This window comes from Aphelocoma coerulescens, chromosome 1A (genome assembly GCF_041296385.1).
Source record: "Aphelocoma coerulescens isolate FSJ_1873_10779 chromosome 1A, UR_Acoe_1.0, whole genome shotgun sequence".
NCBI lineage: Eukaryota > Metazoa > Chordata > Aves > Passeriformes > Corvidae > Aphelocoma > Aphelocoma coerulescens.
This window is the reverse complement of record NC_091014.1, coordinates 42,747,831-42,762,116: the sequence shown is the minus strand read 5'-3', so window position 1 is coordinate 42,762,116 and position 14,286 is coordinate 42,747,831.

Genomic DNA, 14,286 nt, shown 5'->3' with positions numbered 1-14,286 from the left:
TGATCCAATGCAGTAATTATGGGAGAAAACATTTGGACTGGAAGTAATGAAAACCTGCTACTTTCCATGTCTTTGCACAAATGGTTGAAATGCAAAGGAGAAAGTGGCCAGTTGCAAAGAGGGAGGGCAACACTGAATTTTTAATTTATTGAGAAATATACATCTATCTCCCCATAGGATTTGCACATGTGTTAATAATTCTTGGCAAACAGAAAAAAAATCTGTAAACTGAAACTGTAATTGTTCACTGATTTCATTGTGAGTTGTTCACATTGTTCAATTGAGAATGTTCTGTTTACATCTCATGCGTTATTACTATTGTCTAAATTTATGAAAATATATCTTTTTCTTTCTATGAATATAGGTATAAATAATAATAATACCCTTTTATCATTCTCTTATTTCCATCCTCTCAGTAATAGCATTGCAAAGATATAATTGTTTTTCTGGAATAAGATGTGGAAGTGGAAGTCTCATGAAAATAAAAGTAAAATAAGTAGCAGTACAAATTCACTGTGTTACAATTTCTTCAGTCAAGAACTAGCCAGTGACATATCTTTCTTGTATAATACTTGGCACTGGATCTGTTATTAATTTTACATCAGCCATAGGAGTCCTTGGAACTCTTGTGGAAATAAAATGTCTGCTAGTTACAGTAGGTGGAAATCAGCCTCCAACTTTCTTGAAAAAGAAAGGGAATTTTGTGTGCATGAAAAATGTGATCCTGACTTGATGTGATTTCCACATACAAATGTGTTGATAGAAAGACAAATTTAGATAAAGTCCTGGTTCAAATGAAATCTCAACACAGCTGAAGATCTTTCCATATCACTGCATGGAAGTTTTCAATGACAAAATCCTTGCAGTTTTATGCAGAAAAGATTTTAACCACTGTAATTATTAACATAAATATTTTTAAATACTTAGTATGTGTTGAAGAAATAAAGAAAACCCTAGTCCAGAATATTGCAACTTGAAGGCACGGGTAGCTACAGTATGGCTGCAATATTGAAATATCAAAGTATGATTAAAAAGTGGTTACATATGTAGACTAGACTGAAGACTCTGTATTTATACACAATTCCTGCTTTTTAATGGAAGGAAACTTTAATTTCTGAAAAATTGCTCTGTAACTATATATTCTTATTAGTGTCTTGATACCTTTTTCCCTCCATCTTTTGTTTATTGTCACCCTTTCTGAGAGATCTGTGTTAGACTGTGTGAAGGTTGAAGCAGAGAACTGTGCTACTGATTCATTTGTTAAGCACTACAAGTGCAAATGTGCACAGCGAAGAGGGGAGCCCAGGTGCTATAACCAGGAACCTTCTTCCTTCTTCCTTCCTGCTACTACCTAAGCATGTAGTGTTTGCCTCACAGTTTGTTAGGTGATGAAAGAGAAAGAAGTGTCTCATTTCCAACTTCCATAGAATCATCTAGTAACACAGTATCTAGATACTGTGGGGGAATATTTGTTTTCACTGGAAACAAGCAAAATCAACTATCCTTTTATTTTGAGTTGTATAGCTTAAATGAGTTCTTAAATAGGCATGGGACATCATTCAAACAGGAAATAAAGAAAAAAGAATTTTCTTCAGTGAAGTACAGCCACCTAAAAACAGCTTTTGCTTTTTACTTCCAAGAAAGTTATGGTTATGTCTTCTAGCCCAACACAGTGAGTTGTGCTTTGTTTGAAGTCTGCTTCTTAGACTATGATGTCACTTTCTGCAGGTTTCCTGGAAAAAAATTCTTATTTTTATTGAAATCACTCTAAGTAATAGTCCTGAAGGATTACACCTGAGCTTCTGGAATTTTTTATTATATTGTTCTCGTATTCAAAATAATGTTTATACATAGCTTGGCTTTGGGGATTTTTTCAGTATATGAGTTTTCAAATCCTGGCGTTTCTAATGCAGATGGCAATATTGGTGCTGATAACAATGAAAAAAAAGAAGAGGTATGTAAATAAATTATGTGAAATTGCTGATAACTTCTAAATTTTTTCTTGCAATTAATTAAAAAATATCTAATAGTCAGTTCTCACTGTAAGCTGTATTACCATTTGATTAAAGCTGACTATTCTACATGTTGACCAGGAGTAGTAGAACTTGTGAAAAACTTAATTGGAGGAGTTCCGCATGGTTCAATACCGTAAATGGGAGTGCATGGAAATATATTTCCAATTTCTCCCCTGCAAAAAGCCATGCCTTTCCTATTCAGCAATGTGGACTCAGCAGTGTTAGGGACAGCTTTATTCCTTATTGAGGGATTACCCAGGATGTCCCTCTTTCCTGGGTATCTGCAGGAGTGAGAGGAAGCACTAGATCCTAAGCTGTGTCTGTTAGCAGGTGACAGCAGTAGTGTCCTGTGATAGCAGGACTTATTGGTATCATGGCATGCAAAGTATACCAATGAATTACTAACTTTATTGTCTGAACCTCTATTTTAGGTACAAGCAGAGATCTTATCTAAGGAACATGTAGCTTCAATTTGAAAAACAGCAAGCCAGAATTAATACCAACATAGCTGTTTTCTCTGGTAAATGTTCCACTTCAAAGTAATCTATTTTTCTACATACAGCAACTGCAATAGCTTGAGCAGTTCTCACAATGTTATGTGGAAGGTGATCTGTATTGCACCAATACCAGCCTGGTCATTTCTCTCTTCAATAATTTAAAAATCTATGGTTGAAGAAAACCTTCAATGACAGTGTTCTCATAAGGTTCATACAGTCCTCTGAAGCCTGCTGCTATTCAGGCAGACTACGGCACAAATAAATTACTTTTAGTCCTTCAAAGAGCATCTGTATCATCAAATTTCTTCAATAAATGTTGATTTATAATGATGGAATCATCCCTGTTTTATATGATGGTTTTACATTTTGAAAGATTTAACCTGTCAGGAATAATGCATTCTGGCATTTGTGCAAGAAAAATTGATTGAAAATTCAAAGGTAAATTTATTTTATATCAACTGTAATTGCACTTGATCTCAACCTTAATTAAGTGCTGCTGAAGTATAATAAATGATGGTTACATCACCATTCACCATGAAAGCTTTTGAGTTTTGTTTTTAGGATGGCTGTAGCAAGGGAAATGAGTTGGAGAAGCTTAATTTTTTTATTGCTTTGTGATGAAACCTTTCAGTGGCTTAGGATTTCTCCTCTGCATACCTTCCCTGCTACACTCTCTCTAATCAGACTCTTTATGATCAGCTTGTCTACTTCATTTACTGTTGAAGGTGTATTTTAACAGTCTCAGCAAAGATGCCTAATCTAGGGCCAATATGAGTGGTAATTCCCCTAGCCTACAGCAATACATGTCCTGGCCAGATTCTGTGGTACTCACAAAAGCTTGTATCACATTAGGTCTAGAATCAATATTTGGTTCCTGCTTACTGTTATATGGTGCTGTGCTTATTAAAAGTAAGTATGAGAAGTAGGATTTAGTATTTCAGGACAGATCAGATGGAACTAAAGTGTTTCCTGGCTCTTCTGGCCCCAGTGGGCAAATTACCTTGTGCCTGCCTGTGCTGTGTATGTGATTTGGGTCGCTTCATTTATCCTTCCCTTTGGCTTTTACCTTTCCCATTAGTGCAATGGGTATGATGTGTCTTAGATTATATTTGGCAAATTGATTAGAATGCTGCTGCTTGCAAGAAAACCTTGAAGAAGCCTGAATATCAATAAAAGATCAAGGATTGTACTACCCATCCCCACTCTTACCAATATGCATGTATCAAACACCATAAATATTTATTAACAGGTCCACAGTAAATGGAGCAACAATGGTGATTTTATTTCTGAATATGGAAACAAGAGTCTGCCTGAGCAGGAACTTGTGTGGAACATTCTGAAGGCTATGCAGCGTGATGTAGGGAAAAAACCCACAAAAATCACCTCTAAAAATACTGCATCAACCAAAAGTATGTACACCATATTTACCAGAAAATAAGAATTTATTTTAAAAAAAGTCTCGTGTAGTAAAGAATTAATTTTTCAAGATCTGCTGCTATTATCTGATGTGGGTTGGCAAGATTCCTTGCTGTTATATGTATCACTACTGATGAGATTAAGCTTTTGAAGAACTTCTTATTTCATGTAGGAGCAGAGAGCTCTGGTCACAGAAAGCTGTAAGAATTCCTGCAGCTGAAAAAAATTAATAGGGGTCCTGGTAGTTTTTGTAGTGCTAGATACCATAAAAAACTTGATCTTCTTAGGTCTCAAGTCTGATGTGAACCAAGAAGAGATGTTATGAGGTCAAAGGAGAGTTCTTACTGTGAGAACATTTGAATAGGTTCTGCACTGAGACTCTCAGAAATAGTACTTAAAGTCTAAAATGAGCTTGCAAATTAGTACTTTCAATACACATCTTTAGTTATTAATCAAAATATTTCCTGGGACCTGGCAGAATGTATTTTTTTTTTTTTACTTTTTTAGAAAAGTCCTTTAAAGCATTTGGGTTGTGTCAGTTATTTTAGAAGTTGTTAGCAGTGTTTTTGTCCAGTGATCTGCTATCCACCTTTCAAATTAATTCTGCATTATGAGCTTTTAATTACAAACACTATAGTTTAACAGCTTAATATGGTTTAATATGCTTCTATAGATCAGCTGTGAGTCCCTTAATGCAACTTCTTACAGAGGTGAGTTACATCATTTTTAATGAGTGCTGAAGATAATTTATTATTCCAGATAACTCACAAAGCATATATGTCTAGTCTCAAGATCACAAATGCATTTGTAATGTATTTTTAAAATCTGTTCTTTGAAAATCGATTCATTGCATTCATGATTTCTCAAGTGATTAATGGTGACCCCATTATGTCAATGGTGCAGCTAGAATGTGTGCTGGTGTACTTGACTGCAGTTTTATTGAACTGTTGTAGAAGCACAGTCACCACCTACCCAGCTGCTGGAATCATTGGCATCTGCCATGAGAAAAATGAAAAAATGAAGATCATTAATAGTATTTTGTATATTCCCAAGGGAATATATAATGATGTCCCAAGGGATTCAACATACAGTATGGTAAAAATATTAAAAAGAAATTCTTGAACTATGTAAGTTTTGCTACTAAATGGATTTTAGAAAAAGAAGTACAAAACATATTTGCCTTCAGGATGTGTCTTACAAATGCCAAGGTTTTAACAATAGTCATCGTTTTGTCTCTGATCACTCTGAAGCCTTGGTTTTTACTTGTTAGCCGTCAGTCATGTAGGCAGTTCTAAATTAAGGATGCTTCAATAGAACAGGAATTGTGCCTGATCAATATCACAGGGAAATTCAGAAGTGGTTTAAGAAGCATCTTGGCATAAACCCATGCTGTGAAAATCAATGATGACAATGGAAAGCGGCAGTCTATAAAAAGTATCCAGTACATTTTCCACTTGTAACTGTGAGCAATGTCTCCCCTTGTTTGTTTTATCTGTTTGTAGAGCATCTCCAATAGTTTACAGGATAAGTGGAATGAGCAAGACACTGAAATATCACGTGTTCTGTGAGACCAGTCCATGTTGGCATTTATGTGTCTGCATAACAAGGGGCCAGTTTGCATAAGACCACCTGATATCAGCACCTGAGCTGGAGCAAAGGGATACATATCATCCTCTTCTGTAACCCATGCAGTGTTACTAGGAACAGCCAATGAGGACAAGAATACAGTGGGCAATGGTTGCTTTTTGACAATGCAGAACCATAAATGATGGGAAGTTGCCCAGTGACATCTGCTGTTATCTTCTTTTTCTCATCAGTTCTGAATTTCTCCCTGTTTCTACAAACCCTTGTCATTATTAAAAAAATCACTTTGAGGTATAGAAAACATTTATGTATATGTTTTATTGTATTTGCACCTATTTAAATCTCCAATTTTAAAAGCGATATAATGAATATAGATTTTAATCTGGATAATATTCACATCCATTTTAGGATGCATAATTCATAAGAATCAATGAAAATTTGAAAATACTCTTTTGAGCATTTACTTGTAAGTTAATCTCTAAGTTAAACACATACAACAGCAAATTCTGTTTTGATTAAGTCAGAAGATCTGGAACATTTCCATAGAAAAGTATCAGATTTCCTTAAGAACAATCTGTTTAATTCAGATAATTTCAAAAGTGCTATAGCTAACATTCCACAGTAGACATTACTGATGTACTTGCTTTCTGGCAAGTGAATACCAGAACCTACCACACTACACAGGAAGTTCTATTCTACGTATTTTTAAAGTATGTTCTCATGAAGATGCAATATAAGTTCCAAAATTGACATGATTTTCTTGACATTTCTTCATATGTACTTGCTTAGAATGTGAAGAACATTTCAATACATATTTTGAAAACAATGCTCTTACCTTAACTGCAATTACTATCAGCCCACTAACTACACAGGTAAGACTACTTCTGAGCAAAAAACCTATAAAATATTGATATTTTTACTGGGAGTAAAAATCAATCCAGTGCCATTTGGCTTTGATGTGGTCTCCAAATTTTTTAAAGATTTCCATTAATTTTAAATAGAAGTAAGATCAAGCAATGTTTACCAACAGTCTCCAGGGATTATGTTGTCTGAAGTCTGTAGAATGAAGTGATTGACCAGACCTCTGAAAGCAAAAAGCATTTCAAGGTCAGGAAGTGGTTAAAGAGCATGTAAAATCTCTGCACCAAAAGACCTCTCTTGTCCTCTATTTGTGCAGAACCTACTCCATGAGTGTACTACATCTAACAAGACAAAACAGTGAAATCTCCCATATATCTATGAGAAAATTTTGTTTGGCAAAAAGGAATAGAGCTTTCAATACCAAAACAAAATCACACGAACAAAGGGAAAAAGAATTGATTGTTCACTCCACAGATGCCCTGAAGGTAGGCAGAAGGATTTTTAATAATATCTAAAATTGTGAGGTTGAATATGAAATCAGTGCATTTTTACTCCGACAATTAAAAGCATGGCCTATTTTAACTCTTCCATATGTCATACCTTCCCTTAAATATATGTAGTAAAAATATTCTGGCTATGGAGTGAGCCAGTTCGATAATGAAAAAGTTTCTTTTTCATATTCACCTAATCCTCACTAGCACAGAACATGACTGTCTCATGATCCTAAATATACATCTGACACATTCTTGTCAGATGGCAAAGAACTATTATCCCCATTCAAGAGCTACGACCAAGATTCATAGAATCATTTAGTTTGGAAAAGACCTTTAAGATCATTGAATCCAACCGTATTTGGATTCATAGGGTGCTGAAACATTTAACACATAACATGGAATCATGTGTCACTTGGTACAGATTTCAAGATACTTCTTTGAATGTGGACCCGAGTAACTTGCTGGAGGTCACACAGCAAGTCTGTACCAATGCAGAAAATTCAGCTTCTGTCTTCAGACACATCCTGATCATTCTCCTTTATATCCTCTGCACTGTCATTCATAGGAGCCCAGTTAGCAGCCAGATTGGCTCAGTCATGAGTGCGTTTGAACACTTTCTTTGTTTTTTTAACTCACCCTTTTTCCTTTCACAGATTTTTTTTTTGATCACACTCATCAGCTATTTAGAAAATTCAGGAAGAATATTTGGCCAAATGAACCGTGAACTCTCCTGAGCATTGCTGTGGTACAGGAATTCTCTGATTCATTCTTATGACAGTCTATGAAATTACTTCCACTAAATTTTAGATCAGGCTCTACTTATTGTAAACATGATGATATTAACATTTGGGCTTTAATATGTTTGGGTTTTGTTCATGACTATGGTTATGGTAGTATGGTATGAAATTTTGTGTGTTAAAATTTGAAGCACTATGCTATTTACTAGCTGGTTAACAAATCTTCCTGATAATCTGAATATTAGTTTCCTGAGTGTTCATAGTGATGTAAATAGTACTATATAGTACACTGAACTTTGAAACAGAAGGAGCCCTTTATCAGATTTGGTCAAGAAAAAAAATTACTAGATATTGCTTCCTTAGGCCTTTACCTTTCCTTCCAATCCTTCGCTGTTTTGTTTTTATCTGTTGTGTAATTCAATCTCAGGAAATTTCACTGAGTCTTATAAATATTGGAGTCCTCAGCTGTGTTCCAAGGAGTGTTGTTGTTGACATCTTTTGTTCTCACTCAATGTCTCTTACCATTATTTAAATCAAATGTCTTTAGTGGTTTAGAGTGGAGTGTTCTTGAAACCTTAAAACGTTCTGTATCCTCTGATCAATGAGGTGACCTGAAACATCTTGGGAACTGAGGAAGGTGTAGTATTACAAGCATACGTGGTAGCATTGCTTATTTTGTCTAAAACTTCCCTTTCGGGAATCAATTTTCTGATCCTTATACATTTGGTATCTTCTTTTTGTTTAGAATGGAAATAATTCCACTTCAAGTGCTTTCCACAGGCTGAATTTTTTATTTAGAAAACTTCAAATTCAGGGGAGTGTCTCCTTCCCTCCTGTACATTTTGGAGAGTGAAGAATACTTCAGTCAGTTTGAAGTATCTTCTGAAAATATGCAAATACTTCTATTCAGTCTGCATGGGAGGGCTATTCACTATTGAATAAAATTCACTATTGTAGCACAGTAAATTACATCCAAACCTTATCAATACCTATTCATGTCTCACTGGTTTGTTACACTTAAAATAATTAATCATGCTCCTTGTTCTAAAAGGTTATTAAGAATGAGATTATCTGGCTAAGTGCAGCCATGTAAAGCTGGACAAGTATTCTTGTGCATGTGAAGTGTAAGGTACTCCTGTAAAGTAGCAATTCATTCTTTTTCCTAGGTAAGTATTATAGAATGACATCCTCTTAAAAGTACCATTATTCTTCTGGATTGAGTGGGAGCCTAGTTTCCCTAACTTACAGGTTTTACAAGTTGAAGTGGTTAACAATAAATGAACTGGATCCCACTTTAATATTATATGGTCAAGAATTCAGAAAGCCCCAAACAAAGTTACATGTGAAATTTGCATTTGTTCCTAATGTGTCTTTATTAGAGAATGATTGTCAATTATGTGCTCACATATTGGCTTTTCATAGTAGGCTAAAATTCAAATTCTTTAAAAATTCACTGTGGGCTGTACACAAATATTATTTTAGGGTGGACCAAGGCAACTTCTAACGTCCTAAGGAAAAATATGGCATGCCCAAGTGAGAGAAGAATGTGATTCTGTACATAAGGAAATGGTCCACAATACCTGCCAAGACCTGTATCACCATTCAAAATTAATAATGGATGCTAAAATCTCCAGCAAGAGCACAGATAACAAGACAATAGACAAATGTGTGTGTGCAAGAAGATTATATACAAAATTGTCAATACTGCCACATATACTGCTGATGGTTACCAGGAATAACTATAAAAATATCACTGTTAATATAAAATTTAGTAAAAAAGAAATAAGAATTAATACAGGACAAAATTTATACGATGGAAAGCTGAAGTTTTTTGTGATGTTTTGATATACAAAAATGGAGAAAAGTATTTGTTTGCCAATTTATGCAATTCTGACGCGTAGCCACTAGAGGACACAGGGAGCTTAATCATAATGCAGGACGTAGAAAAAATAAGCAGAATGTTGTAAACACACACGTTATACATAGCCCACACTTAAAAACATATTGAATAAGTCTGAAGCCAATAGCCACATGGCACTGGACTAACAAAGAAAATTATGTTGGGAGACCGTGCTACAAAGGAAGTCATGGGAAACAACTCTCAGCAGCTGTGTTAGAGCTCTGTAAGCTAATGAGTAGATCCAGTTCAGCTAATTTAGAAGTCGTGTCACCAAAATTAGGAGATGTCCTTAAAGGAGTTATTAGTGTGAGTGTGCAGGTGGAAATCATAACTGCATGAATTCTATCTACAAAGTTAAGAAAGAAAACAGAGACTGTGGTTGCACAGTCACTTTCATTTGGCTTGAAAGCACTCTTCTGCTGCAGCACGGTCCCACTGCCTTCATGTCCTTAGCCTTACTCCCACACCTGGCTAGGCACTGGCACTAGTAGCCACACAGCTCTGTAAGGAACTGAACCAAGGCTCTGATGGGTCCAAAAAATAATCCTGCAATAAAACAGTGATTTGTGTCATTTTTAAATTTGTTTTTGTTTATTTGTTTTGGTTGCTTATTTTGGTTTTGGATTCTGTAGTTTGCTTGCTTGTCTGTTTGTTGGTTTGAATGTTGTGGTTTTTTGGCCATCACTTGTCCAGTGTAAAATACATATACGTCACAAGGATTGGAATTTCTATTCTTCCTCTCTGTACATAGGGTAAACTAATCCCTATCTTAAAATTAGGCTCCTTCTTGCTGTCTTAATATCTGCCCCATCTTGTTATGTGCCTGGATGCACAATAGTTAATCTTCAGTAAAAAGACACTGAATCTTAGTGCACTTTCAGTGTCTCATTACTTGAAATTTTAAAATGGTTTCAACCTTTTCAGGAGAATGAGATGGAAAACACAGTGCCTATCTTTGTAATTGGTTCTCCAGCTATTATAACATTAGATAATATAAGGGAATGGGATCAAATGTCAGTATTACATCAAATAAATAGTCATGGTGTTCACTGTGACTAATGTTTGGAGAATTCTCCAGGGGGCTTAAGAAGAGTTCAGGTGGCTCTGAATAAATCCTACACTGCTCAGTTTAGACTTGAATTTTTATAGAGCTACAGGTACAAGCTAGCTGACATGTAGCAATGTAGCAGGCAATTTGAAATTGCATAGTTGCTGATGCTCCAAGAAAATTTTTGGACAAGTTAGGCACAAATTAACTATATCCCTCTCTACATGGCTAGGCAGCCCTAGAAAAACAGTGGTGTGAGTGCCACCAGGTTATTTTGTTTTCATATTCTGAAAGAAATAAAAATTATAGTTATTTGGTTTGCAATTATATTGCTCATACTTCTCAGTTCCTGTGGGAACAGAACCTGCAGTTCCCACAGGACATTTGTAATTTGTATTTGGTACTTATCCAAAGCTAATGTAAGCTAATCAATGTCAGTTCTGTGAATGTCATGTGTATGTTCTGAATGGGAAGCTCCCATAACACTATTGATAGAGCTACTTCAGTATAAAAGTCATGGGGAAGAGGTGAAGAGGCTTACATATTTTAAATACTAGTTTGGTCTAGATCATTTTGGATAATTTCAGGTATGACATCCAAGAATCTGAGGATCCACACTCAAAAGAACAGGACAGATCAAAGAGATAATTTTTCTAGGATGATTCTTTGTAATGAAAATTTGAAACCACTGTGTATTAGATGGATACTACCAGCTGGAAAACTCAATAACAAAAAAAAACAAAATACAAAAAAACCTCCAAAAACCAAACAATCAACCCCCCCCCCAAAAAACAGATAAAAAACCCCAAAACATCCCCCCCCCCCCCCCCCCCCCCCATAAAAAGGGAATATCTAGCTTTAAAATATAAAGGAGAAAAGTAAGATGAGAATATGAGTATAGCGCGCTTTTTTTAATGAGTCAAGCTTGCTAGATCTTTTAAGAATCACTAGCCAAGCTCCCATTCTCCATTCTTATAAAAGTAGCTAGAATTCCAAGAGTACAGTAAATAAAACCCTTTCTCCTTTAGCAGAGGTAGTGACATTAACACATGATCCCAGTGAACTAATGATGTTTCAAAATAGAAGGTGACCTTTCTTTCTTTAGAGAACATTCTTAAGCCTCAATTATGCTAAATTCAAATGCAGTCTTGTATAATGCTTTGATCACAGAACTTAGGGCATTTATCCCTTATGACAATAAGGTGATTAGAATAATCTGTATATTTCATATTTCTAAAAAAATACTTCCCAGCTAGATTCACATCATCTAGTGATGGGAACAGTATATGTTTACAGTTCAATTTTTCCCAGCCTGAACTATTTTTGCCTACATTAAATTCGTTTAATACTGAATTAAATAAAGAATTTCCAAAGATTTAATGTCAATATTTCTAGGTCAACCAGACGAAGCAGTTCAATACTGTGAAAAGACATGGGTTTTTATCTCCCCCAAAACACACTGGAATTTGAGGTTCCAAAAATGACCTTCTAAAATATTTCTGTGTGCAAATAAAAATCAGTGTTCTTATGCATTGGCAGTATCAAAATCTTAAACTATTGGAAAGTAACTATAAAATTAATATAACTTTACCCAAATGCAATTCCATTCCAGTGTGCCCAGAGATCATGAAATGTAGGACAAACTTAAAAGGCCTCCCAGGGCAGCAAAAGGCATGATGGCTTTGGAGGAACAGGTTGCTAATATAAGTCATTTATGATGGCCATGGTAAATGAGGGAAGTGTACCTCTCCCCTTTTTGTTGAATGGAGAATAAAGAATATAATGATGTCCCAAATGGCTGTATGGTGCACCCCATAATCACTCTATGAAATAAATGCCAATGGTTTACATTGCCTTGAGACTTAGAATCACAGTGTAATTGACTAGTTTAGGTTGGAAAAACCTTTAGATCACTGAGTCTCATCATTAACCAAGTGCTGTCAAGTCCACCACTAAACCATATCCCCAAGTGCAACATCTGCATGCATTTTAAGTAACTCTAGAGTTGGTGACTCAGCCACTTTCCTGGGCAGCCTACTTAGTCCTACATAGATCTCTGCCTGTAATTCCATACTTACCCAGTACTGTGGAAGTCACAAGTTTACTATCTGGCTCTCTGTTGTATTTTAATACAGATTGCAGATAAAGTACTGAAGTCTAGTACAACACATCATTCTTAGACACTATGTTATTTGTAAACACCATGAATTGAGAATGAGTGTATGATCTTGAGCATCGTTCTAGTCAGTCTGGCAATGGCAACACCCATCTGCTTGAATGGCTACATTGAAACCAATTGTGGTTCTTCAAAGTCTGCAGCACGGCTTGGCAAAACATTGTTTCATTTAATAGCTACCGTGTTAGGAAAAAAAAATTATGCAGAATCTAGATGAAGACTTTCTTAGTGGTTCATGAGTCTGAATAAAATTTAGATTTAGTTATTTGATCAGCATGACTGTTACAACCTTCACTACCTCGCTTCCAATGCCCCTGGGCTGGTACCTGTTCTCATGTCATATCAATCATGCTCTTATTTATAAGTAATTCCTCATCAGTCATTATCAGAGCCATGTTTCATATGTTTAGGTGGATTAGATACACTTTGAATATTTCTGTGACACCATCTTACTTCCTTTGCTAATTCAGACACAGGTACATATCAATCATTGAGGAGCTCAGAGGAGTGGCATAAAAAGTTTTGGTAATATCCCTACATTCACTGCAGAAAGTAAAAACAATAAAAAGTAAAATTTAAATGTCCCTAGACTCAATCTTGCAAGCATTTTGCTAGTCCTAAGCAAGCCTAGTTGGAGCTTTTCTTGTGCTTAGGCATTGTGACCATTTCTTTCCTGGATCAAGTCTTATGTTTCTAATCAAGTGTGTTTTTCTGTAGCAGCCCTGCCTCTAAGGGACTTTCTCCTATTCTCAGTCATCCATTTTCATTACTGCAAGAGGAACATTAAGATTTTCAAACCTTTCAAACCTTCCTCTGACAAACATGGTTGAGAGTGGCAACAGATGCAAAAGGTCTGGGGAAGGAATGACAGATAGACACTCAGGCAAGGATGTGTCTGCCTGCCCCTGTGTGCTCACTTATGCCCACATGCCCTCACACAGGCATACCATTATATGAGAGCTATGCAGGCAGGTCTCCTGTTCCTAAGACATGGCACTGAAAAGTCAGACTTAGCACACCTCCATCTGCTGCCCTGTACCTCTGCATGATGCAATTCCCACACTCATCACGCTGGTGATGACTGTATGCAAACAGCTTGAAATATTAATAGTATTTTCCTTTACCAGAAAGGAAACAATTCTCTTTCATTACTTCTGACAGATAGGTGTGTGCACTAATAATTTTCAAATCCTCAACATAACCCCAGTAAGATAAATATCCTGTGGAAATTTATGCTAGCTAAGAGTCTGATCCATATATTAGAAAGCAGATATAGCTTGAGAGAAACTAAAATTAATGGCTTTAAAGCAAATAACAGAGTCGCTGGTATTCTCTTTACAAAGTGCTGTGTCATGTCACTTCTAAAGATCACAGTTCTTAGTGATTCTTTCTTCAGTGCACTAGCTGAAAACCTCCAAATGGTGATATTTTTTTCTGCATATGCTTATTATACAGAAATAATAAACACAAATGCAAAAATCTAAAAACAACCATATTTAGTATGTTTAAGCATGACTCTGTAAACATGAAGAGGAAAAGAACCACTGGAATATTTCTC